Below are 26327 nucleotides of genomic sequence, written 5' to 3' on the forward strand. Positions count from 1 at the left end.
GCTGTGTGGATGAGAAGGGGTTGATATCATGAGACAGGATCATCCAGTCCCAATTAATCTTGGATGAATTGAAGTCTCTGGACCATTTTGCAAAGGCTGTTTGATGTACAACTCTCCTAGTTGCTGTTCCTGTATGCCTTCAAGACGTTTCCGACTGACAGTCCTGACTATGAAGTAGTTTGCTTTACTCCTAGACTAAGTCATCCTTAAGTCCCCTTGTAGCAATAGTTCCAGCTTCGATATTTTTCCAGACAAGTTTGTCCTCCGTCTCTTATCAGAAGTCAGGCTGATAAGGTTGGAGGAATTCGCCATCTTTTCCCCAAATACAGCCTAGAAGGTTTGGTCTCTGATGTCTTAATAATAATAATAATAATACTGTTTATTTGTATCCCGCTTTTCCTTTTCAGATCAAAGCGGTTTACAGGAGCACAGCAGTGCGCAAAACATTTCAACAGCATACACATCTAAAAATGCGAACAGTACAATCAGATTAAAAACAGATAAAAAGCTACCAATTAAAACCATAACAATAGCTAGCAAAAGTGCAAGTGCGTCAATACATCAGTGGGAGAGCAGATATTACATTGTCTGGGGGAAAGCCTGTTTAAATAGGAAGGTTTTTAAGCTCTTCCTGAATATGTCGAGGGAGGTAGCCGAGCGGAGCTCATCGGGAAGAGAGTTCCAGAGCTGTGGGGCTTAGAAAGCGTCCTTGGCAGATGGAGAGAATAGAGGCAGGGTTGCCATCCCTTAAGTAAAGCACAATGGCTGGCATGGGACTTATGTCTCCATCAGTGGATTTACATGGGCCAGAAATAGAACCAAGTACTTTTGCAATTCACCTGGGGCTGTTGTGATGTTACAACACATGGGCACCCATTGCTCAATGGTATCCAACGGAGTGATGGATGTGCCAACGCCCCAATGTGTAATAGGCCTGGTGTGCATCTAGACATTACTAGGAAGGCAAGCCCAGGGCACATCAGAAATGTCCAATACCCATCATGGGTGCCTAAGGTACACCAGGAGTGTCCTATGTACTCCAGGAAGGCACAATGCCCATCAAAAGTGCTTGATTTGTATCAGAAGTACGAGCACATCAGGAGTATCCAAAGCATGCTCAATGCCCATCAGAAGGGCTTGATCCACATCAGGATTGCCCAATGCCTATTAGAAGGGCCCAGTGTGTGTCAGAAGTGCCCAGTGCCCATCAGAAGGGCTCGATCCTCATAGAACCTAAAGCAGCTTCCTAGCTAAGTTAAAACAAAATCCAGGGTGAGGCAAACTGTGTTCGTCCTGTGGAGAAAGCTAAGAAACATGCATTTCTATTTCTGTGAGCTCAAAGATGTGTAGAATCAGTCTGCAGAGAGCTCCTGTAGCCCCTTTGAGACTCCTGGAAGAAAGAAGTTGGCAGCAGGAGTTTTCTTCAACTTCGGCCTACTTCCTCAGATGCATTTCTGTCATGTAATGCAATGTCCAAATTGATGTAGAGAGCTCTTGTGGCCCCTTTGACACTCACTGAAAGAAAGAAGTTGGTAGCAGGAGCTTTCGTAGAGTAAAGTCTACTTAATGCACCCAAGGAAGCAGACAAGCCTATGAAAGCCCATGCTACCAACTTCTTTCTTCCAAAGGTATAGCTGTGCTGCTCTGCAGAATCAGGATGCAGAGAGATCTTGTAGCCCCTTTGAGATTCACTGGAAGAAAGAAGTTGGCAGCAGGGGCTTAGTCTTAAGTCTACTTAGCGCATCTGAAGAAGCAGGCTTAAAACTAGGAAAGCTCAGGCTACCAACTTCTTTCTTTCAAAGGTATAGCTGTGCTGCTCTGCAGAATCAGGATGCAGAATCAGGATCTTGTAGCCCTTTGAGACTCTCTGGAAGAAAGAAATTGGCAGCATGAGCTTTTCAGCCTACATCTTCAGATGCTTTCCCCCTGATATTTCTATGAGTGTTTGGCGCTTGTCTTGGGTCAGGTCCTCCCTTGTTTCCTGGGATGCCCTCCTCTTTGCAGAGAGGAGATCGGGATCCCCCTGGACCTCAGGCATCTCCAAGTCTTGGGTCTGCCTTCTGGAGAGGAGCAGGGCGAGGCTGGGCTTGCTGGCTTGCTTGGGCTGCCTGGTCCCTCCCCCTTTGGGGAGGGAAAGGGGGGAGGACCAAGACCAGCCCTGCCCCACTTAGTCCCTCCCTTGCTGGGGCTGAGAAAGTGAGGCATACAAAGGGGCCCGGCCAGCCCTGGGCGCGCCTCACTCGCAGCTGCCACCTTTGCGCCAAGGCTGAGGATCTACCGCCTCCAGGAATCTGGGTCGGTGGCAGGGGCCAAGGGACAGGAGGAGAAGACCCCCTTGGCTTGGCCTGGCATGGCTGTGCCAGGCAGCTGAGACCCACTGACCCACACACAGGTAAGAAACAGGGACCCTTGGCTTTTACGCATCACTTTTACGCATCTCTGTGCGTAAAAATCTCCAGGGCGCACAGAGAAGCTTTTTACACCTTTCTTCCTCTCTTTGAAAACTTGGTGGGAAAAACTTTTCAACTTTGCAGTGGCTCAAGATGCGGGGCAGAGATGGCAAAGTTTCCAGCAGGGCAGCCCTGCTTTGCTCCTGAACCCTTCTTCTTTTCCTGAAGCTCCCTCCAAGAAAACAATACTCTGGCAAGGGAAAGTTGAAGGCACCAATTTGGGGCACTTTCTGGCAAGGCTTTCAAAGGACATGCCTCTCTTCTGAAGCTCCCACTCCTCTCAAACTTTCTCTTTTGACAAGGAAATTTGGGTACTTTCTTGGAAGAGGGGCTTTGCAAGGCTTCCAGAAGCTAGGGCAGAAAGGAAGGGTGTGTGCCACCATGGCATAGCTTGGTCCCTTCTTTATCTCTGTCCTATTTCCCTCCCCCTAAAAAAACACAAATCATTTCTAAAAAGGAGATTTTAATGCAGAAATTGGGCACTTTCTTGGAGAGGGACTTTCAAGATACAGGGCAGAAAGTGGTTTTGGGTTCGTTTGCACCTTCCTTAGTTGTCCCCTTCCTTGGTTCTTCTGGTGCCCTCTCCCCAGTTTCTTTTATTAAAGGGAATTTTTTAAACCCAGCCGCTTGCAAAGGCTGGGCAATATCCCCCCCCCCCCAAAGAAGGCAGAGAGAAATAATAGCTGGGCTTTGGGAAAAGGAGGAGGCTTATTATTACAGTATTATTATTATTGAATGAATCTTCCCTCCTCTCTTAATGTTTCTGAGCAAATCTCTTGCTCTGTTTGCTCCCCACATTTGCTGCCCCCTGGGCACCGCCCTTGGCACACAGGCCTTTGGGCTTTGGCAGAGCCTTCTTCCCCTTTCCCCCAAACTTTTCTTTTTGGAGGGGGAAGAGGGCTTCAGATTGGAGAGGACAGAGTGGTTAAAGAGGGACTACAACTCCTATCTGGGGGACCTGGCTGGGGATGGTGGGAGTTGTAGTCTCCAAAGGGGACCAAAGAAACTTGATGGAGAAGGAAGGGACGGGTTGGAGAAGAAGTTTGTAAAACTGTTGGCTTTTGGTGTGCTGATAATAATAATCACAGTTATTATTCCTTATCATTCATTATTATTAACGTTAATATTTTATGATACTATTGGTATTACTTTTAGGGATTGCAGTTGGGTGTGACCCAGCCTAGTCCTTGCGTAAAGTTGTGGGGGGCTGGGAGAAGGAATGGGTGGGATACCAGTTCAAATGGGAATGAATTTGGGGTTGTGTCTTCACATGGCGTGGGGTTTTTTCCTACAAAGACGGGGTTCATTTTAAGAAGGAAAGGCATTCTGGGGTGGGTTTTTTGGCCTTTGCATAGAGGCAATGATTTTTGGAGGGGTGTTTTTATACGCACATGGCGTGGCTGGCTGCCATGTCCATACTGCAAAAATAATCCGGTTTTGACACCGCTTGAACTTCCACGGCTCAGTGCTATGGGGTTTTTGGATTTGTAGTCTAGTGGGGCCCCAGAGTCTCTTGGACTGGGAAGGCTAAATGTCTCACAAAGTGACAATTCCAGAATTGCATAGCATTGAGCTATGGCCGTTAAAGTGGTGCCAAACTGGATTATTTCTGCAGTACAGATGCGGCCTTAGGCGTCGGTTTGAATCCAGAGTGACTTCAGTTTTGTGGTTTCTTCCCCTGGAAGTCCTCCTTGGGGTCTTCATAGCCTAGACCGATTTGTAGAGGAAAGCCACTGGAGTGTATTTTTGTGGTTTATATTGCATTGGAATATTCTCCAGTAATGGCAAAAGCGGCATTTCTTGGACAAGTGTTAAAAGACAAAAACTGCTGTATTTTGGACTTTTCTCCATCTGTTGACAATGAGTTTCCAAACCATTTTTTGCCTAAGAGTGAAGGTTTCCATGCATTGCTTTATTCCGGAGTGACACCTTTTTTTGACATTGTTGGAGAAAAAAGTATTGCGCCTTGGTCCATTAATGGGGCACATGGGTATGTGTGTATGGTATGTATGCAAGCGCAAAGTGTGCCTGACTACCCTTCCTTCCCCTCCCTGCATGGAAAAGTTACTTTTTTGCCATTGTCACTCCCCAAATCCCCTCTGCAACCATCTTTCCCAAACTTCCTGACCCCTTGGCCTTCCTGGTTGAAGGGGTCATAGGGGGAATAGTCTGGCAGCTGATGCTCTCCAATAAGTCTGGCAGAGGATGGCCCCCCAAAGTGACTTTTCTACCTCCCCCCCAAGTTCTAACCAAAGCAATAATCTCCTTTGCTCCAACTCTCCCTTCCACTTTCCTCCCTTTTGCAACTTGCACTTGGAGGGTGGCTGGATGGATTGGTTGCTGGAAGCCTCCCAGGCCTGCCTGTCTTTCTAGGCCTGGCCTTTGGGGTGGGGAAACTCCTCCTCCCCATTCCCCAAATTGGTTTTCAACCCCCCCCCCCCCCCTCTCCCCCCCAAACTGGCCTCCTTCCAGAAACCTCTGGAATGCAAGGGCTGGAAAGACTGACTAATGCAAAGCAGGATTTTTTAGCTGGCAAATGGCAGCAGCAGCAGCAGAGCAAAACTTGGGGAGGGGGGAAATAGAAGAGAGTCCAGATCCAAAAGGGAAGGGCCTTGATCTAGAATGAAGGACTTGGTTTTGGAGGAGAGCTGTATGGCAAGAGCAACCGAGTTGCACTGTTTGTGCCATTGCACTGTTGTGACTTGATCTGTAGGGTGGCATGATTGGGCTGGAGAGGGAGGTTTTCGGTCCTGGTTGTGGGTCTGAGAGGATCTTTGCAAGAGTTCTTCCATGGGGGAAACCCTTGGAGCTGGGCGAGTTGGAGAAGGGGACATTTCGGACCCACATGCAAGCTTTACCGAAGCAGGACGTCCCTTTCAGCGAAGGCAAAGAGGGTCTTCTGTGATGGGTTTCTGGGGGAAAGAGGCCTATCTGTGGCTCTGTAACATTCTATGGAGCGAAGGGGCATGGCCTTGATATGGCTAAGCTGTCCTAGATCTGGTGAATATGGGTCTTTGCATGGATTCAACCCTCCATGGGGCACTTTGGTTGTCTGATAGAGTTGGGAAAGGGTTCCTTCTAGTTATGGGGCCAACCTCCCCGTTTAGGGACAGGATTTCCGGAGCCATATGGGAAAGCTCTGTCCTAAAGGTTGTAAATAATTTTATTAGGGGAAGCTCTGTCCTATAGCGCTGGTGGATCTGGTATTTTGAAGGCCCTTTTGGCTTTGCTTCTTTGTGAAGGGGAGGTGTACTTTCCAACGTAAATGTGTGGGGCTGGGCATCCCACAAATTCATCTGTTGTAGGCCTTTTCGAAGAAGACTCTTAGGCCATGTGCGTCCCACTTTGGTCCATATAGCCCTGCCACAGATGTGGGCCACCATTATAGACACCAGTTTGGAAGCGTGTCGAGGCAGAGCCCTATTGAAAAATCCCAGATTTTGCTCCTGTCCTTTTTTAATTTTGATACTGGGAGAAAGTGAGCATATAAATGCAATGAATAAAAAATAAATACAGTGGTCCTGCCCCAACCGTGAGCATCCTTGGATGGCCTTGTCCCATTGAACTCAATGGTGGCGTGTGCGCATGTCCATGCCGCCCTTGAAAACCATGAGACCCTTGGTTTTTGGCATGCACTGGGGGGTCCGGAGTGGATACGAAGACCCATCTGTACATTAAAATAAACCGACTTGTGGAACTGGTATATAAAGTCTTGGGTGGCATTGGGAGCTGATGCAAAATATTCTGAGATGCACAAAATGCATACGTCTCTCCAAAATATAATCGAAAAGAACAGGAGAAAAAATGGGGGTCTCTGGTCTTTTCAGTTCATCCGGATGGGCCTGATTCTCCCTTTTGTGGGCAGGAATAATGCCTACTCCTATAGGATTGTCTCCAGGGATGACCCCCAAACATCCAGGGCTTTTACGGACGGAGAATTGAATCCCATCCCCTCCTAGAGAAAAGGCAGGGATCCGATTTATCTAACAAGGGTGTTGGCCTTTTGCTTTGGGTAGGGCTGGACTGGCGCATACTGGTTCGGTGGCTTTCTGGAGCTGCCGTGGCGCAGGTCATGGGTTTTGTCTGGGTGTGGCACCACCGTCTCCGCGTGGGAAGCCGGGAAGAAACCCGGGTCTGGTTGTGGCACGACTTTGCACACCCACACCTCTTGTCTCCTTTCTGGAATGGCTCCGTTTTGCACGGCTGCAAACGTTGATGGGAGTTTAGTCGGCCCCGACATGAACACAAATTCCCTCCCTCTTCCCATTTTGCGGGTCTCTGAAGCCACAGAGTTTTATGTTTATGTTGGATAAGTCTGGAAAAAGCAGGATTTGGATGGGACGGGTGGGGAGCATGGAAGGAATGTTCCCCTAGTTTCGTTCTCGGAGGAAAGAATGAGCAATTTTAACCATTTTTGCCCCCACTGCTAGAGTAAATCTTCAAATACAGTGGGCCCTCCGTACTCATGGATTCTGCATTCCCGGATTATCATGGTATCTATGGAGGGTCCTGAAACCAAACCCTAGTAGTAGTTCTTTTTAAAAAGCATTTGCCGCTTGGGATTTCTTCTGTGCAAAATTTGGGTAGATTTCTTTTTTGGGCCGCAGTGTCTGCACAGAACATCTGTCTGCACTGAAATAATATTCCCTGCCATTTTCGATGCCAGTTTTGTGCAGAACGAATCCCAAATTGAATCTCGTCGGTCCAAGATTCTCCTCGACAGGATTCTTGATTCCGGAGAGGCGTGTTTTTCAGCCATTTCCCCAACATCTCTGAATATTCGTTCCATCCCTAATGTGGACATATTTTCTCTCTTTAAACAAAGTGTTTTGCTCAATGCTTGAGTTGGCCAGACCCACAGCCAAGGAAGCCAAACGCCTTGAGTTTATGGGCGAGCAAAAGGGAACATAACACAAAGAGGGCAAAAGACTACACTTGCCTGACAAAAGGAGTGAAAGGAATTGCGTTGTTGTGTTTCAAGACACTGAGATCCAAGCTTGGCGCCAGAGGGGTCAACCACGTGCGCTTTGTCCTGGTGCCCAGAAAAAGAAGGGGGTCTCATTCACACTGGCATGGAGACATGGAGAGGGACAAACCATCTTATAATGGTTTGCTGGGGTTGGACCTAGTACTTGGCTGCTCGACATATGCGTGGGCTCTTATTGGGGTTATACAATGGACTGTTCTTCCATTTTGGGAAAAGATCACTGCAGTAATAAGCTAGCATGCCCAGGAGCGGACTGACCGAGACCCTGACAGGCTGGTTTTCTGTGTGCAGGGAATGTTTTTACAGAGAAGGGATTATACAACTGAATACTCTTCCATTTCAGAAAACGATCACTGCAACAGTGAGCTAGCATGTTCAGGCGCATGATGACTGAGACCCTGATATGCTGGTTTACTATGTGCAAGGAATTGTTATTTTTGTACAAAGGAGGATCCGATTAACATGAACTTCAGCTTGCAATCTAAACAGTGGCGGCTGATGCCCACTGGGACTGGGAGGCCTACCTTTGCTACCTGACCTTTTTCTTTGGAAGATCCAAAAAAAGCAACATATTCCACAAGTCGAGTTCCCCTTATCTGGAATTTGTAAATCCGAAATGCCCCAAAATTGTCCACTAAGTGGCTGGGATAGTGACACCTTGGATTTCTGATGGTTCCACATACACAAACTTTGTTATATGTGCAAAATCGTTTTAAAATATGATGTACAAAATTACCTTGAGGCTATATATGTATGCAGTGTCCATGGAACATAAATGAATTTCAATCATGTTAGGACCTGGGTCCCATCTCCAAGGTATGTGTATGCAAAATCCGAAATGCCTTTTGGATAACAGAGATGAATCCTGTATCCTCTTGCTGTTTGTAATAATAATAAAATTATTTAATAATAATAATAATAATAATAATAATAATAATAATAATAATAATAAAAATTTGGGAATGGATTGATGATTAGGTGGGCATCCTTCCACCTTCCCAAACGTAAGACCTATAAGTTCATGTCCAGGTTATCTGAAGGGCCATTTTCGTGCATTTTCATGGCAGAATTAATGCAGTTTGCGACTGCTTTAACTGCCCTGGCTCCATGCATGCTATGGAATCCTGGGATTTGTAGTGTGTGGTGGCACCAGAGCACTCTGACATGGAAGGCCAAGTATCTCACAAAATGACAAATCCTGGAATTTTGTTGCATGGAGCCACGGCCGTCAAAGTGATGCCAAACTGGATTATTTCTCCAGTGCAGATGCAGCCCAGGCGGCTGTTCCCCCATCTTGCCAGCAACACCCCGGCCTGTGTTGTGTTCCCACAAGCAAACTCCTTTTGCAAGCGGGTTCCTGGACTGCTCCGTCCAACACGTTGCATGTTAATGCGTCCCTCAGCTGTTGCCCCCATAGTGCACCACATGCCCATTTGCTCGGAGGGTTTGTGGAGGCCACTGTCGGAGATTGAAAGGGATGCACTCTGGGGTTACATTAGTTTGCGGTCAAAGGAAGAGGTCTTTTCCAGCGCTGTCTTTCTAAACAAGAAACCAGAGGAGAAATTGGGGTGGTAGCCATTGTGGTTTAGATGACCTCTAGGCCTCTGGTTCCCAGAGTGAGTTGGGTTTGGAGAGATGTGTGAAGCCTTGCAATCTTCTGCAGAAGTCGTGTGACTTCAAGATGTTTTGGAGCAACCCATGTGGTATAGTGTTTGCCTATGACTCTGGAGACCAGGGTTCGAATTCCGGCTCGGCCACAAAACTCGCCGGGTAATGAAGTCATTCTCTCTCAGCCTCAGCTGACGCCAATGGTAAACCTTCCCTGAACAAACCTTGCCAAGAAAACCAAGAACACGACTTGGAAGGCACACGACAACAACAATAAAGTGACTTTCTCACTGAATTTTCTTGACAAGGGTTGTTCAGATATGATTGCCTTTGCCTTCCTCTGAGGCTGGGAGAGCGTGACATGGCCCAGCCAAGCAAGGATTCGAACACTGGTCTCTAGAATTATAATCCAACGCTCAAATCATGACGCTGTGACACCTCTCAGGGTCTTCTTTTCATTCCCCATGTTCAACAGAAGCACCCATTTTGGGCATCTCCGCCCATCTTTGAAGCTCACGAGGTGCCGCACGTGAAGCGAGGCATTAACTTCATGTTCGGGAAGGAAATGTGTTTGGGAAGGGGACGACGCGGGAGCCTGGCTCCTTCCAAGTTTTTTTGTGGACGGGTGGGAGATCGCTCTCTTGCTCGCTCGGCCTTCCAGGTTGCGTTTCGGTTTTTTCCAAGCCAGATGTGACTGCGTTGGATTTGCAAGGAGATGGGAGATGGGCAAAAACCCTTCCCGGTTGGGATGGAAAGGCGGTGCAATGAAGAAGAAGGAGAAGGAAATTGTCCAGGAAATTGGAAACTGTCCGAAATTCCTGAATGGAGAGGGGAAAGAAAACCTTAAGGCAGGGATGGGGACAGCCTTGGCCCCGAGGGATACTCAGAAAGGATGGGCGCATTAGTCATTTTTGCCTCTCTAAATGAGTAACTTGCAAAAATCCTGCGGGATTCCTCTGTTATCAGTTCTGCAGCATTGTTTCCGTCCTCCGCGTCCTTTCATTTGGATGTGTGTTGTTCTGAGTCCGAATGCATGCGGCGTTCTGGTTTTTCTGGTCCCGGTGGGTGGGCAAAGGTGCCAAGGAGACATACTTAGCATCGCCCCTGGGGCTTTTTGCCATTTGGAGAGGCACCGTGAGGTCTAGCAACTTGATCCCGTCTTTAATAAAAGTCAGATTTCAGCCCCAGATCCTGCTGCCCTATGCTCCTGCAAAACCTCAGCTTTGCCACTTGTTTTGCAAATGCGCCCATCCCTTCGCCCTCGCAATTAAAAGTGGCAATCTTCCCTTTGCGGCGTTGGAGATGTTTGTGTGTTTGTTGAGGGCGTGGGGAGCTCTGGAAACTTTGTGTGCCTTTTCTTTTCTTCCAAGGCGACAAAAGGTGCGAGAGAAGGCAATTGGGCCTCTCTTATTGAAAGGCTTGAGATGCTGGGAGATGCAATCCAACATCATTTGGCTGGACTCATGATGTCAGGTCAGTACATAACCAGAACGTTGTGTTGTGGTTCGAATGCTGGACTAGGTCTCCGGAGACCATTGGGTGATCCTAGGCAAGTCACACTCTCTCAGCCTCAGAGGAAGGCAGTGGCCAAACCCTCCTCTGAACAAATCTTGCCAAGAAAACCCCATTATAGGTCGGAAGTTGGAAAGGCACACAGTAATAACAACGGATTCCTTTAGTACAGGACATACGTAGCTGCACCTCTGGAACAAAACTCAGTTACTTCTGCCCTTTGGATAGGAGTGGCATGTTGTTCGGATGAAAACAGAAACGGAAATGTGCTTCCTAGACAAATGTTTCAGTTCAGAGAGGCAAACTGAATTTGTGAACCGTCCGGAGCGATCCTGTTGCATCTCTGCTGTTGGAAACGTTAGAAAAATGACTACCTGAGCAGAGGTTTCTTTGCAAAGGAGCAAAATCAGATCAGCAAACCTTGCAGAAGCGCAACAGGCAGCTCCCTCTGCGTTGGTCCTTTGTGGGTTTTTGTCATTATTTGGGGCGTTTTCTCAGAGTACACAACTTGCCGTTGTGTGCCAAGTTGGTCCTTGGATGTTTGCCCTTTGGAGAGAGGAGGGACTTGTTAGATTGCGTGCTTGTGTGCGCTGTGTGCAACCTGTGGCAACCATAAAGTGAACCTATCGCAGGGTTTTCTTGGCAAGTTTCTTCAGAGGGAGAAGAGGCTGAGAGAGTGTGACTTGTCACAGTAGGTTTCCATGGCAAAGCCAGAATTTGAAGCCAGCTCTCCAGCATCCAGCATTCAAGTCCACTACATCAAGCTTGCTCTCATATGTTATGCTGTATGTGGACTCTGTTTTCTGGATGCCTTTATTCCATTCTGGTTTTGCATCTTGCAAGTGCAGATTTCATGCGCAGTTGGCTCTCTTCAAGACGAAGGAGTGAGGATGATGGGAATTGGAAGAACCGCTCAGGCTGGACTTTGGCAAGGCAGCCGCATAATCTTTTCCTTTTGAGATAAAAGATCCAGGTCTGTTTGCACAAATGAGTGATTATTTAATGCTGCAAACATGCATTTGTCATTTCCGAATGACAAGTAGGGACTGGCCTGGGCATTGTGACAACCTTGTGGGTGTGTAGCTGGGTTGTGCGATGGGTTTATCAAGGCAACGCATTGCCGGCTGGGCAGGTCAGACCTGCTGGCATTCAAATGTACAAAAGTGAGAGGCACTTGGCTTGACTACTACTCTGGGGAAGCTGTGAGATTTCCCTTGAAGACTGTTCAGAGCTTGCAACTTGGACAGAGGAGTATTGCCAGTATTAAGCAGTTTCATTGCTGCTTAGTTTATTTGTCCAGGCTTTTTGCTCCTTGGTTGTTTGGTTGTTTGTTTCATCTGTGAAACATAGGGTTTGTAAGGCTGCATCCACACTGCGAAGATAATCCAATTTCACCCCACTTTGGCCTCATCCGCACTGCAGAAATAATGCAGCCTGACATGGCTATAACTGCCTTGACTCAGTGCTATGGAACCCAGGGACTTATAGTTTGTTGTGTCGCAGAGAAGGCAACATGTCACACAAAACTACGCACCCCAGAATTCCCTAGCACTGAGCCAGGGCAGTTAAAGCGGTATCAAACTGGATTATTTCTGGAGTGCAGATGCAACCTAAATACGTATAGGATAGCTTACAAGCTGTTGTTATTATTCCCAAGGGATCTGAAGGACAATTCCTGTGGCCACCTTTGCCACAAATGGATGCAAGACCACAAAAATCCTGGGGTTGCAACAAGGCAAGATTGGGGTACGGCCCCAATATTCGCTCTTTGGTGGCACAGCTGGCGGTGGCTGGCAAAACCTTTCTTCCCTCCATATTATTCTTTTTAATATCCTTATCAACACAATTGCCTCTTGCAATTTCAATTTCCTTCTCCCGGGCTTGTCCCAACGCAGTAGGTGTGAAAGCAAGCTGGGCACGGCGCATGGCGGCAGCGTGCCAACTTCCAGGTGGTTGGGCTTGTTTGGCTACTGAATCTGGAAAGAGACGAAAAAACCATCCAAAGGGCTCCGTTCCGACGCTTTTGCAGGAGGCAAGTCGGGACAAGTGGGAGCAACAAAGGAGTCGGGATGTGTCTGGCCAGGTCCATTGCACACTCAGCCATCACCGTGGGGTGTGTACACACACACACACACACACACACAATGGTTGCCAGATATCAAGGCCTGGCCCTGAGCTTCCGCTTTTCAGGGGTTGTTTCTAGGCCAGAGACGAAGCCAAATTCGGCATTTTTTGGAGAGCTCAACCCTAGGCAAAAGGAAAGGCTGATGTGTAAATCTCCATCTCAGCCGCCCCAATTGCACAATCATCATCATCATCATCATCATCATCATCATCATCATCATCTCCTCAGTTTGGACAGGTAGACTTCCCAAGGCTTAATAGATTTGCAAAGTGGAAAGACTCTCTGGAGAGAGGGAAGGTTTGGGGATGTGTTACAAGTTGAGTCTCCATAATCCGAAATACTTGGGACCAGAAGTGTTTTGGATTTTGGGACGTTTGCTTATATAGAGCGAAACATCTTGGAAATGGGACCCAAGTCTAAATACGAAATCCATGTATGCATTGTATGTATGCACCTTATGCGCAGCGCATAGCATGGAGGTCATTTTGCGCACAATATTTTTGTGTGTGAAACAAAGTTGGCGTACCTCTACCTGTCCACGATTTTGCATTTGCATCCCCAAGGTGAGCTGGAATTATAAGCAAGGATATAAGCGTGGTTCAGAGCAGCAGCCTTGTTTTGGGACTGCAAGTCCCAGAATCCCCCTGAGCAACTGAAATACTAAGCAAGGTTATAAGCACAGCTTGGGGAACGGGATCCTTCATGTTCCCAAGCTCTGACTTTAAACATCGTCCAGATGGTTATGTTTTTCCTGTGATGCAATATGAGGGGGGGAGGATGGGAGTTGTAGTTTTTGTTTTTTGTTTTTAAAAAGTAACTTTTCCAAGCTGCAGAGACAGGGATGCTTGTGGTTTGTCGTTGTGGGTCTATGATACAAAAATTGTCATCATTTTCCCAGAGGTTCAAAGTGGGGAATACATCTTTGTACATGTAGCATGCCAGCGTCTTGGGATGTGCATGGGTCACCTCTGGACAAAGAAGAGAGATTTGTTGTTGTTGTTGTTGTTGTTGTTGTTGTTGTTGTTGTTGTTATTATTATTATTATTATTATTATTATTATTATCAGACCCAAACCTGCAAGGCCTGTTTGGCCAGCCATGGTTCTGGCTTCATGCATTGCCTTCCAGACATTCTCTTGTCTGAAAAAAAGGATTGCGCCCTTTTTGTCTTTTCCTGCCATCTGCGAAATGTTGTGCCACACAGAGAGAGCGCTGCATCCTCACATCTCCAGTGATGCTCTTGGCGTTTCGATCTCGGTACGCAGGTTGAGTCTCCTTTATCCAAAATGCTTGGGACCACAAGTGTTTTGGACTGCAGATATGTATGTATGTGTGTATATATACATATATATAGACACACACATGTACGCAGATATAAATACGCATATACATATACATAAATAAACATATTCACACACACAAACACACACACATATATACATATATGGATTATCTGTGTTTGTATACATGTCTATAATAAAATCTCTTGCCGATGGGACCCAAGTCTAAGCATGCAATTCATTTGTGCATAGAACCTGAAGGTAATTTTATGCATAAGATCTTCAATAAGGTTGTGCATGAGACAAAGTTTGCATGCGCTGAACCATCGGGAAGCAAAGGCGTCACTCTCTCAGCCACCCATGAAAACAGTTTTGGATTTCGGAGTTACAGTCTGTATCTCCGTTATTGTTTGCTATGATGCATGTCGATCCTTTCTTAGGGTCTCCTTGGCGAGATTTCCTTGGATGTGTTCCCCTGAGGCTGAGAGATTGTGACTTGCCTTTTCCGTGGCTGAGCAGGGACTTGAACCTGCATCTTGCAGAGTCCTAGTCCAACACTCACATTGCAATAGCACCATCTTGGTGCTATTAAGTATTGAAGGCACTTTGCTTCTGATGCACAATGACCTGATTGCAAAGTTTTCGTGGCATGATTTATTCAGTGGAGGTTTGTCATTGCTTTCCTAAGGCCTGAGAGAGCGTGACTTGCCTAAGATTGCCCACTGGGTTATTGCAGGAATAGGGACTCGAACCCAGGATTCTCAGACCCCTAGTCCAGCAGTCTAACCACTACCCTACATCCGGTTATCTTGGCAATATCTTTCCAAGGGACTTTTGCTCAGTCTGAAAGAGCGTGTGACTTGTGCAAGATAGGCTCCTGCAGCTCAGCAAGGATTCGAACTCGGAGTCCTTGCTCAACGCTAGCAAACCAGGGGCTGGGAGAGGGATGGCATGCCTCCTCCACTCCTAATGGGACAATGCTCCTACCCCTCCAAGCAAATGTGTTTGCCAACTTGGCTTTCCAGTTGCATTTGCAAAGTGGCTCATATGACTCGGGTTTGGTGGTGTTCTTCTGCCTTTTGCCAACTGAACATAGGCTCCATCTTATACAACCCTTGGATTTGTAGTTTGGCACCAGATAAGGCTCAGTGTCTCGCGGAACTACAAATCCTAGGACTTTGCAGGAAGCCAGGGATGGAATTGTCGGACTGGTTGCAGGAGCTGGGCATTGCAATCCCATACCCACCCATAAAACCAATTTACGATGCAAGTGATACGCATCAGGCGTAAATAATAACGGGGAGAACTGGTTACGGAGGCTGGGGAGGTCTGTGCCTTTTTAATCAGGGAAGATTCGTGGCTTGTAAATATTTCACACGCAGAAAATATGCTTTTCAACCCACGCCAGGAATCGGCGCCTGAACCTTTCCTCTCCTTGGCTTGCTATTTGTAGTCCAGATGTACAATGTTCCTTTTTAAAACCCTTTCCATGCCCAGCCAGCATCCCCCTTTTTCCTCCTCTTCTTCTGCCCAGCTGCAAGTTTCTCTAGCAGTGTCTGCGTCGGGAGAAGTGGAGAAACCTATAGTCTTTGTTCAGCCACACTGCATCAGATCCCCATTCGAAAGGTACTGTGCCTTCATCCAACGGTGGAGCGTTTGGTCTCTGTTTGCTGCCACTTACAATTAATCTAACAGAAAACAGAGCCACGTGGGCATTGCATAAAAGACCGGTGCCCACCAAAAGGTCAGATTGGAGCGTGCTTTGCAGAAAACGCTGCGTCCCTAAAGAGATGGGCACGAAAAGAGTTGGGGATGATGGAAAGCAGGGACTTAGTTCACTTGCATATAAAAGGTCTGTTTGCTCAAAGGTTTGGAGAGGATCATATGTGTTGAAAATCCACAACTAAGCTTTGAGTCGTTGTTTTGTGTTTTAGAGGAGGATGATAATAATAATAATAATAATAATAATAATAATGACGATGTTGTTGTTGCTGTGTGCCTTCAAGTCATTTCTGACATCTGGCGACCCTAAGGCTATCATGGGTTTTTCTTGGCAAGATGTGCCATTGCCGTCCCCTGAGGCTGAGAGAGTGTGACTTGCCATTAGTCACCTAGTGGGTTTCATGACCAAGCTGGGAATTTAAACCTGTTGTTAATGTACTGCAACTCCCATCACCTTCCACCATTGGCTCATGGCTTATGGAACGACGGAAGCTGCAGTGCAACAACATCAAGGGTGCGCCTGTCATGTGTTGTGCGCCTTCAAGTTGTTTCCAATTTATGGCAAACCTATCATAGGGTTTTCCTGGCAGGATTTCGGAGGAGGTTTGCCACGGCCTTCCCCTGAGGCTGAGAGAGTGTGACTTCTTGCCCAAGGTGGAAATAAAAACTGTATGCAGACCCTTAACAAGCAATGCATTTGTCCATTTAGCACCATGGCAATTAGAACCGGAATAACGCCGCTGTACAGTTTGAGTGCTGGACTGTGATTCTGGAGACCAGGGTTTGATCGCCAGCTGGGCCACGAAACCCACTTTGGGCAAATCACACTCTCTCAGCCTCAGAGGAGGGCCATGGCAACCCTCCTCTGAAGAAACTTGCCACAATTGGTTTGCCATAGGATCACCATAAGTTGGAAACAACTTGAAGGCATGCAATGACAACAACAACAACAGCAAAAATGTGGAAAGACCGCATGGTACCCTGGTTGAAGGATGCAGTGAAGGTTGCAGCTCCGAACATCTGGAGTGGCGCCCGGTTGGGAAAGATTGCATGAGAAAAGGACAAGCCGGACAGACCAGTTGTTTGCCTCCGTCCCTATAAGGCCTCTTTGCAAAGATCTGAGGTGTAACCAGGCGTGCCACCCCTCTCTCTTCCCCCTGATCCCTTTATCTTTGCCAGTCTGGGCATAAAGGGGCACGGCTGCCAAGGAATCTGCCTCGGCCAGTCCTGCAGGCTGGGTTTGCAAGGGAGAATCCTTATGTTATGGGAATTTTATGCATTCCTAGACGCTTCGGTGGGGTTTTGTCTCAAGAGCGATGGCCATTGGATGGGTGCCGTCTCCCAGCATCTGCTGCCTGAGACAAAATGGCAGAGCCTCCATAGCTCTCCATAGGCTTGATGGTCCCTCATTTTGGCACATGCTTTGGAAAGGCATCAGCCATACTGGAAACAAAGCGCTAATGCTGGGATGACCAAGATTTGGGGTTTACGGCCCTCAGTCCTTGCATTTTCGGTTGCTGTCCCCCGCGGCTTCTGCATCCCGCCTCCCTCCTTCTTTGCAGCCCAGCCCTTTCCAAAAATGTCGACATTCCTCTTGACTGACATCATGGTTGCAGTCGAGATGAATTGCACCAGTGTTCAAGGAAGCATCCATGTGCTCCTGCATGTGCAGCAGTCAAAGCTTCGGGGCGAAGGACCCAAACAATTTGCATTGTGTGTTGGTGTGCCTCTAAACTGCCTCACCTGCGACCAGGTGCATTGTAGTTCTCCCCCTGGGAATAAAAGCCAATAAACCTCAAATATTCCCCTATATGGGAATAATGTGTCTCTTTTGCACTCCTCGCACATTGCTTTTTTATGGGATTAGCCAAAATAGCAGCCCGCATTTTTGCTCGGTGGCACATGTCCTCCCTTTTGTTTGGTTTTTGACTGTTCTGGAGCATCCGTCAATAACTGTCTCAGTCCGGTCGTCCCCGGCCACAATTAAAAATGCCCGGCCCAGATAAAAAGGATTACTCCTTTTGCCAAGAGGATGAAACCTGCAGCTTGCGCCGCGCATAGCAGGCAGCATCACATTGGCTTTTGTTTCGTTGCCCCAAATATTAGCAAATTGCAGTGGTCCCTTGGTATCCGCTGGGGTTTGGTTCCAGGACCCATTATGGATACCGAAATGTATAGATGCTCAAGTCCCATTAAATCCAATGGCGTAGTAAAATGGTGTCCCTTAAGTAAAATGGCGCAATTAAAGTTTGCTTTTTGGAATATACAGTGGTCCCTTGGTATCCTCTGGGGAACTCTTGTGGATACCAAAAACCATGGATGCTCAAGACCCTAATAAAATGGTGTCCCTTATAAACTGTGCCAAAATCAAGGCTTGCTTTTTTTGGATTATTATTATTGTTGTTGTTGTTGTTGTTGTTGTTGTTGTTGACTATTTTCAAGCTGTGCATGGTGCAATCCATGGATGCAGCATCAATGGAAATGGAGGGCTGACTGTACTAGTCCTGAGTATACCTTTTGGCCTAGGTTCTGAAACAAGTCAACAGACTTGTGAAGGCACACAGACACACAGACACACAGACACACACACACACACATACACTAAAGGCACCAGATATAATCTTGGAAACTAAGCAGGATCAGCCTTGGTAAGTCCTTGGATGGAAGACCTATTTCAGAGGAAGGAACTGCCCAAACCACTTCTTCCTTGCCTAAGAAAACGCTGTGAGATTAATGCTGTCGCCATAAGTTGAGATGCGAATTGAAGTCGCATAGAACCAGCATGGAGTGGTTTGAGCATTGGGCCATGACTCCGGAGATCCGGGTTCAAATCCTCACTTGGTCATGGAAACCCATTGGGGAACCTTGGGCGAGTCGCACACTCTCGGCCCCAGAAAACCCCACAACAAGGTGGCCTTCTTAGGGTCTCCATAAGTCAGAAATGCCTTGGAGCCGCACAGTGACAAACCCAGTATAACCCCGAAGGTAATACGGTCGACAAATCTCACACCGAGGAGGGAAAGTATCGCAGATGGTTCACAGCCCTGGCTATGTTTGTTTTCTCATCCTGGCGGTGGAGTAAGAAACCCTCAAGCGTGGATTAGTGGTTGCGAACACAGCCATTTAACAGATGTAGCGTTCTGGCAATTGCGCCGTCCCTGGAACCTGACTTTTGTTTGGAAGCGGTTTGTGTGTGTGTGTGTGTGTTGTTGTGTTGCAATAGAAAATGAGCCAGCTACTGCCACAACACCCTCCAGCATGAAATTAAATAACTCTCACCTGGGATTATACATGTAGGAATCAATAGTTTATGGCTACCCGGATCTACTGTGGTTTCTAGTGTGCCCAAGCTCTTGGCACAATGGGCAGCTGATGACCAGAGGATCTCTTGGCGGTTTCCAATTACGATGGTCATTTTTGTTATTTTCTATCCCTGGTTGATCCATAGGGCGAGCGCACATCAGAGTCAATGCGACGCACAACAAAAAATATGCATACTCATTCCGAATGTTGTCTTTTTGTTTGCCAGAACCTCTTCTTCCAAAGGTAAGGTGGGCATGTATGAGTGCAGCCGGTCTGCCAAAGTGCCCGCCAAGCCTAACTTGTTAGCTTTGAAGGTTACACAAGACTCTCTGTTGTCTTTACGTTCAAAACAAAATTGTGATTAAGATGTCTAAAGGAGTTTCTCCCGGCGCTTTTGTCGGGAATGGTTTTTATCCCAGGAGGGCAGGTGCAAGCTTGCGTCTCTTGGTTGAGCAACGCTCTTGGAACTGGGCCTGCGGGTCTTTTGCTTTTATACAGTATCTCCGCAGATAAGGCAGACTAGAGACTTAGAGTGGTTTTCTTTCCCCCAAAAAATAAAACCCTGGAAATCCAGGGGCAAGAACTTGAAAGATGGCTTAAGAGCCCTAAGATCTACTCTGTGGCAGTGAATGACTCTAGCAATGAAAGTCTGCAGGGATGAGCATAGTCATGTTTTCCAATGAATATCTATCTATCTATCTATCTATCTGTCCATACATATATACAGTGGGCCCTTGGTATTTGCTGGGGTTTGGTTCTAGGACCCCCCATGGGTACCAAAATCTGTGGATATTCAAGTACTGTTAAATAAAATGGCACAGTAAGATGGTGTGTGCCTTGTCTAAAATGACAACATCAAGGTTTGCTTTTGAGAATGTCTATATTGTTGAAATATTTTCAAACCATGGATGATTGAATCTGTGGATATGGAGTGCCAACTGTATATGTATGTGATATATATATATATATATATATATATATATGCATACATACATACACACACTAGATATAATCTTTTGTAGTTGTGGATTCGAGCACCAGCAACCCATGGGTATCCCTTCTGGATCCTTTGCACATTTCTGCACTTCGATAGCCCTAATGCAGTTTGGCACAACTTCCAACTGCCAAGGCTCCATACGACCGAATCCAGGGATTTGTAGTTTTGGGAGGCACCAGCCCTTCTTAGGGAGTTTCATAAACCTTTCCAAACATAACATCTCATAGGATGGCACTACAGCAGTTAAAGTGGTGTCAGGCTGCATTATATCTACAGGATGAATGCACCCGCAATTTCGCTTCCCAAACGCTTAGGAGTGGATTTCGCTGTGCAATAAGGGTAGGAAATCTCAGATTCTGCGGATGTTGTTGGATTGCAGCTCCCAGCATTCCTCTGGTGGGTCTGGTTCAGGACGATGCCAGTCTGGCATCTCCAGGGGATGCCCATCTGAATGAAGGAGGGTGGCTGTATTGGCGCATAACCTCCTGGTTCTCCCCCCTTTACTTTTTCCAGTAATAAGCTGGCGATCCCAAGAAGTCCTGACCGGTTCGTAGCTAGTTGCAAGGCAAAGCAGATGGTTCTAAAAATACCGGGAATGCGCACACGTGGCCAACCTGCGAATAGAAGCAACTGGTGTGTGCCCTCGTGGTTGGCATATCTCTTGGGGATGGCTGGTTTCCTCTTTCAAGGCTAGGGAACAGGCAGAAAATGTGCTCCGATCCCACCTTGTTTGGTGGCCCTCCCTTTTGGCAAGGTCTCGGAGAAGTTGGCACCGAACGCGGGGCGGTGGGCAACGAGGAGGGCTTCATGGGGATGCTGAATTCTGTATCCAACCTTTCTGAGTTGCAAAGTGGAGCCCAGGTCCATACAACAGTCTATCAACCAAAGCTTTGGACAATGCAACAACTTCTCAGACTGTGAACCAAAGCTGTGGTCAATGCAACAATTTCTCAGTCTGCAAACCAGAACTCAGGGCAATGCCATAGCTTCTCAGTCTGCAAACCAAAGCTATGTCAAACTGCATTTATTTTTGCATTGTGGCCGCAGTCTGAGCTTCCAACAGGCCTGTGTCGGGGATTCATGTTTGCTGTGGATGCCAGGCCTCCATCCTGACCGACTCGCTGCCAAGAGTTGTATTCCTTGGCAACCTAAGGAGTGTTTTGTTGACCGTGGGCTGCGCACTTGGCAGCTGGGTGGCAAAAGCAGCATTTCCCCCTCTGTCTTGTGGCTGATCTCTCAAGGCGCAAGGGTGCAGGTTCCTGAGTTTCCACTGACCCTTCTTTCCCAGCCTTTCTTGGGGAATATGCAAACTGTGCCAATAAAGCCACCACTGTTTTGTGGATTTGGGACCTTATTGTACTTTGCTGGATATGTTTTCGGTTGTGTACATTGCAATGGGGCAGCGGAGAACCTCGAGGGGGGAAAAAGATGGATGTGGAAACGTTAAAGCGAGGTTTAAAGAAGCAAAAACCGTTGTGGGTTCCATTTCCGTTCCTGGCCTCCTCACTCGGCGGTTGCTAAAATGTCAGCCGCGGCCGGCTGTGAGACGGTGCAAAGTTTGCCCAGCCGCTCCCTTTGCTCCAATCCAGCCTGTTTGTGTCTTCTTCTTGGGGTGAGTCACCTTCGCAGTCCGTCACACCCGGCGTTTGGGCTCCTCTCCAGAGGAACAAAGCCAGGCGGGGTCCGTTTGTCTCCGCTTTTTTCCCAGGAGTTCAACAACTGGACACTCCTGAGCCAACTTCGGCTCCTGGATCCGTCCCTCTGCCTTTCCAGAAGCTGGCCAAAGGACTTTTGGAGATGATGGTTCCCAGCATCCACACCCGCCGTGACTCATGGCCAGCGTGGGCTGTGCCTTTCTGCTGGCCCCAGAAAGTTGCATTTCCAAGCTCTGATTGCAAACCAACTCCATAGTGTTCAAAGGTCTGGCAATGAACGCCCTGAACATGAACCATATTCACTTTTTTGGAAACGTCGGAGAATAGTTTAGGAAAGCCGCCGCAGCGCACTGGTTTGAATGTTGGACATATGACTCTGAAGACCGGGGTTCGAATCCATGCTTGGCTATGTAACTTCCTCTTGGGAAAGCTAACCTTGGGGAAAGGCCTCCTATGGGCAGCATCATCCAAAATCCATACAACAGTGATACCTGTATGCACATTATGCACAACCAAAATGCACATTATATATGTTGCAAGCTTTTGAAGCTGCACTGGGTTCTTCATAAGGCAAAAAACATGTTAAAAATGATGCTGGATGGGTGGAAAATTGGCGACGTTAGCCCTGCGTTTGGTCCAGATGTTGCCATTTTGGTGTTGTTCCCATGCGTTCTGTTCCTTTTGAAATGTAATTTCACCATCCTTCCCCCCAAAAAGATGGATGCTAGTCTGCATAGGGTTGTATTTCTCAATAAATCTAGTCCTGGGTTGTTGTTGTGCACCTTTGAAGTTGTATCTGACGTACGGTGTTTTCTTGGCAAGGTTTATTCAGAGGGAGATTGCCATAGTTTTCCTCTGAGGCTGAGAGAGTGTGACTTGCCAGTGGCTTTCCATGTCCAAGCCAGGATTCGAACCCTGGTCTCTGGCTTCCAACGCTTTGACTACTGCACCGTGTTGGCTGTAAGGTGTCCCAAAAAAACCGCTTCTAAATAAGAAGAGTCTGGACTCTGGGACAGGAGTTTTGCAGAATGCAAAAGGAACGATGCGGGAAAAGGGATCTACATTTCTTGGCGAGGTTTCAAGCAACACTAGCATCCCATCTGGGTTGCAGATGCGTAGTAAAAGGCGACATAAATGACTCAATAGTTGGGCAGCTCCATTGTGTCAGGTTTTCCTCCACATTCCCAGCGAGGAGCATCTGAACATCGGCCGCCTTTGGAAATTTTGACAGTCTTTTGGTGACTTTTTCAATATAAACAGTTTCTTTTTTGGCTGCACCCACAAAGTAGGAGTTTGCTATTTGCTTTTATACAAGTACAAAGGGGAGGAAAGAATTAAAAACTTGCTATACCAGAATGACTTACTGTGAAGATCTGATGCGTTCGGTTCGGCTCATTTGATGTGCGGAGTTGCTTCCCTTTGCAAAGCGAGTTTCTAGATCTCAGGATCGGGGAAAGGACTTTGGGAATCCTAGGGTTTGTTCATGTTCAATCATAACATTTATTTATTCCTATCTTTGACAGACCGAGTTCAATGTCTCACCAAATTTGCAAATCCCAGAACCGTGGCAATTAAAGTGGCATCAAATTGCGTCGTTCTAAAATGTAGATGCATCGTCTGCAATAGAGATGAAGCCATGGTTGGTTATAAAGGCATTAAACCCTTTTCTTTCCTTTTGACGATATTTGGCACTGGGATAATAACCATGGAGGTGGAATAGCCAAGTGCTGGATTTATTGGAGACTAATAATAGTAATAATAATAATAATAATAATAATAATAATATACAGTGGGACCTTGGTATACACTGAGGTTTGGTTCCAGGTCCCTCCGTCAAAACCAAAATCCACGGATGCTCAAGTGCCATTAAATGCAATGGAGTCCCTTATATAAAATGACAAAACCAAGCTTTGCTTTTTGGAGGGATTCGTTTATTTTTAAATCATTTGCAAACTTGGATGCTTGAATCCATGGATTAAAAAATACGTGGATAAAGAGGGTTGGCTGTAATAATAATTGGCATTTGTGGTTTTGAATTTGGCGGTTTTTCTGGGAACGGCAGACGGTCCCAAAAGGCAAGAATTCGCAGGAAGGACGAACAGCATTGGAAAGGCTGGCTTGTTTTGCAAAGAAGGCACTGTTTCCTCGCACATCTGGCACCTTCTTTCGATGTTCGAGGAACAGCTGCTCCAACGGCCATTTCCACATTAGAGAGGTGGATATATATATATATATATATATATATATATATATAGTGTGTTGGCATAAGTCAGGTGGTGCTGCACATGGAGCATCTGGACAGATTTTGCAAGCCTAGGGCTTCTTTGTGAGTGAAAACCAATGACTTTGTTTCCCACCAGCTCACACCGCTTCTCCAGTTCTAAGCATGCAAGTTATAGTATTATTATTATTATTGCAGTAGGCCCTTGGTATCCGCTGGGGTTTGGTTCCCATCTAACCAAGATATGGTCGCCATAAGTCCAGCCAAGAATTCCTGACTCTTGGCCAAGGCAGCTGAGGCTTCTGGAAGCTGAAGTCCAAAACAACTGGGAACCACTGTGACCATTTACCATCTCTTTTCCTTTCAAGGAAAGGGCTGTGTCCAAAGCAAGGGAGCTTTGGGATCTTGGTCTGACCATCGCAAGCATTTATTTGCAAGCACTCAGGTTTGACAAACAGTTGGCGACTTTTTATCTCAGCCTTTGGTACACAAAGCAAAGATCCTGTCGCTGTTGGAATCCCTCTCTGTTTCCTCCCTTATCGGGTTGCCATGTTTGCCGTTCGGGTTTTACAGTGCTGCAATCTCCTCTTTATGTGCATAGGGGACTTTGCCAATTGGCACCCAGTGGGTCTGGTCCGTTTGTGCCAGGCTTAGCCCACTTCTTCGCCCATAAGTCAACAGGAGGTTTGAAGGCACATTTGTTGTTGCGGTGGTGGTGGTCAAGTCATTTCCGACTTATGGCAACCCTGTGGCGAACCTATCCTGGGGTTTTCTTGGCAAGGTTTGGTCCAGAGGAGGTTTCCCATTGCATTCCCAAGAGGCTGAGAGAGTGTGACTCGCCTAAGGTCACAATTATCCTAGTTGGATGGTATCCCTTACTTATGCATTGCGAGTGTTTTGCGTATGTGCGTCTGTGTTGCACTTGTGCTTGCCTCTCCGTGAATGTAAAATTTAAGACGGCGAGGCGCTGTCGGGGGTCTGTGCGGAAGAACAGATCTGGGAAAGGGTTTGAGGCGCGGAGACCCAGCAGCCCATTCCTAGCATGATTGACTCAGTCCTACGTCCGGCTGAGAAGAAGACTGGGATTTACTACCTGGCAAGAGCATAGAGACCAACGACCGTAAACTGGAGCAGCTGGGCATCTTTGGAAGCATGCGCATAGATGTATCTCTCCTGCCACAGCATCCGATTCCAAGGAGATCGGTCCATAGATCTGTCCCAGTTTTGGAATGGAGACTCCCAATGACTCCTACTTTTTTCGCTCCTTTTAAAACGTCCTGGTTTCTCTCTCCTCCTCCCACTTTCCTCCTAGTTGTTGGAAACTGCTCTAAGGGCCGACTTTGACTTATGGAGAGCCCCACAAAGGAGAGACCTCCGGTCTTGCAAAGTCAGGTCCGTGGCTTGGCTGAGTCCATCCATCTGCAGTGCAACCTTCCCCTTTTCCTGCTGGCTTCTACCTTTCCAAGAAGAATTGTCTTTTTGGCGGCTATGATTTGCTCCGGAACCCATTTACTTGTCTTTTTGGCGGTGCGCAATATCCACAGAACTCCTCTCCAGCCCCACATCTCCAATGAATTTCCCCGGTGCGTCTACACTGTAGAAACAATGCAGTTTGACGCCACTTTAAGTGCTTTAAGTGTGGAATCCTGGGGTGTGTAGTTTTGCAAGCCTTCTCTGCCAAAGATCACTGGGGCCTCACTGAACTACAAATCCTAGGATCCTGTAAGATGGAGCCGTGGCTGTGAAAATGGTATCAGGTTGCATTTGTGGTATACTATACTATAGAAATGCTGCAATGGTATAGGAATAATAATAGGCGGCAGGGTTGCCATGAGCCACACAACGACAAGAACAAGATGCACCCTGTGTTTTCACAAGGGAAAATCCAAGGTATTTCTTCTGCTATACATTGGTTTACATTGCCGTGGGACTGGTAAGGCTTAGTCTTATCCGTATCCGGTTACATTACTCAGTTTGTACAGAGATTAGATTGAACTATTAGAATTAAGGTGATCTTTGAACGGACGAAATGGAGCTTTAAGTCAAGTCTCCAAAGGAGTCTGCAAAAACTGAGAAGAAGAAGACGGGAGGAATGCCGTTCCTATTTTTTGGTTCAAGTCCGTGATTGCGACGCATGCGTCGATGCTTGGCGGTGTTTCGTAAGGAATGTGTGTCCGCCCAAAAAACTAAAAACAGGCTTAGTGAGTTTGGAGGAACGTGGCTCCGTCTGTGTTTTGGCCAGGTGCGGGGAAATATTTTTCTCATGTTGGAATGTAAAGTATCCCAACAATGTCATAACTATGGAGGAGAGGGGCCAGGCGGAGTTGGCAACGCATTGGGTCTCCTCCTTGAACCTTTGCAAAACCATCAGGCTGCTAGTCCCTTTTAGCTGCGGAGAAACAAAGGAAAGGTGCAAAGATGATGCGGCTCTTGGACATTGTTTTTTCTGTGGGTTTCTTGTTTTGCCA

At 47.0% G+C, this 26327-nt stretch overlaps 1 protein-coding gene across 1 annotated transcript in view; it reads left to right on the forward strand.

The window, feature by feature from the left end:
• Positions 1–2224: 2224 nt before the first annotated feature.
• The window catches only part of AHNAK (AHNAK nucleoprotein), a 48181-nt gene continuing 24078 nt past the window's right edge, over positions 2225–26327 (forward strand). The window contains exon 1 of the mRNA XM_042440137.1: positions 2225–2392. The gene's annotated coding sequence lies outside the window, so the exon portion shown is untranslated. The remainder of the gene's footprint in view (positions 2393–26327) is intronic.

This window comes from Sceloporus undulatus, chromosome 9 (assembly GCF_019175285.1).
Source record: "Sceloporus undulatus isolate JIND9_A2432 ecotype Alabama chromosome 9, SceUnd_v1.1, whole genome shotgun sequence".
In the NCBI taxonomy this organism is placed as follows: domain Eukaryota; kingdom Metazoa; phylum Chordata; class Lepidosauria; order Squamata; family Phrynosomatidae; genus Sceloporus; species Sceloporus undulatus.